Consider the following 1,509-nt stretch of genomic DNA (forward strand, 5'->3'; position numbering starts at 1 on the left):
GTGACTTGGTCATTTAACTGTCTGTATATTTGACAGATGAGGACATTTTACTTTCTTACTGGCTGTTGTCTTCTCAGTGTCTGCTCTCAGTGCAGGCACCTTCCAGTGACTTCCTTGGCAGCTGGCATAAAAGCCAGACTCCTTTTCATGTTCTACGAGGCCTTATGTGACCTGGCTGGTGCCCACTTCTCCAACTCATCTCCTGTAATTCTTCTCACTCACTCTGCTCACTGACCTAGCTGCTTCTCCAACGTGTCAACAGCATTCTTGCCACAGGGCCTTTGCATCTGCTGTTTACTTTGCCTGGAATGAATGACCGAATGATCAAGACTTAATCCTTCACTTCAAGTTGCTCACAGTCCAGTTGGGAAGGCAGACACATTAACAGACCTTCCTTTGGGTTCTAGTTTTTTTGCCTATAAAATGAAGGGGCTCATCTGCCCACTCTCTCTCTCTCTCCCCTCTCCCTCCCTCCCAGGCCATTTATGAAGGAGCCTGTTTGATGAACCATGCAGGGCAGGGCAGAGCGGGTATGAATGGTTGTTATTACAATGGCCTGAGCTGGGGCCCCAGCTTCCTGATGGATCAGGATGGATGGGGCAGGGAAAGAGGGAACACAAAGGCAAGCTTTGCCCACTTCGTCTCTGGCTGCACCTGGTTATGTCTGGTAGACCTGCCTCCCAGAAGGAGCCCCTGAGAACAATAGGATGCCAGAGGCTCCAAATAATCAATTCTGGGGTGCTCCCTCTGCTCTTTGGGCCCATTCCTTAGTGGGCCCCGTTAGTGCTTTAAAAAGTGGAACGTGTATCTGTTACCTAGACACATCTCCTGCCCTCCAGAATCGTTTTGTACCTGTTTCCCGAGCAGAAAAGACAATACTGAAGTTTTATATTTGTCTAGCAGGTAGCTTTCAGAGAATGAAAGCAGTATGTGAAGTTGTTGTTACCGGCTCAAGGTTCGTGTACCCAACACATCGAAAGCCAGTATTCAAAATGTCAGAGTTTGGAGTAAGGAAAGGTTTATTGATCAAGAAGCCGCCAGCTCGAGAAGATGCGGGGGTGGGGTGGGGGGGGTGAGGTGCCTTAAAGCTTCTGCAAATCCATCTTAAGAGAGCCCCGAATTCTGGCTTCTTTTACGTCAAGGGAAGGGATGAAGGGACAGGGCAAGAAGTTGGTGAGGACGGTAGACAGCTGGGCATGGACAGGGACCCAAGGAGGAGTGCGAATCTCTAACTCTCTTTGTTCCGTCGATCCCGCTGACCTAAGTCTGGTCTTGAGGGTCCTCGGAGTCTTTGACGAAGTCATTATTTTGTACGCATTTTCCTACTTCTTCAGGAGAGGCACCTTCTGACAAGGAAGGAGCTGTTTTAGCAAAATACTCAATCCTCAAGCAGAATCCCTCTAGTTAATTAGCATATCTGTAGTAGGAGCTATTAGCCTAATTTCAAAACATGTGGGTTTTTTCAGGATACATTTTTATGGATATCTAATTCCAATCCCATTGCAATCA

This window comes from Pteropus vampyrus, unplaced genomic scaffold (genome assembly GCF_000151845.1).
Source record: "Pteropus vampyrus isolate Shadow unplaced genomic scaffold, Pvam_2.0 Scaffold147, whole genome shotgun sequence".
Lineage (NCBI taxonomy): Eukaryota > Metazoa > Chordata > Mammalia > Chiroptera > Pteropodidae > Pteropus > Pteropus vampyrus.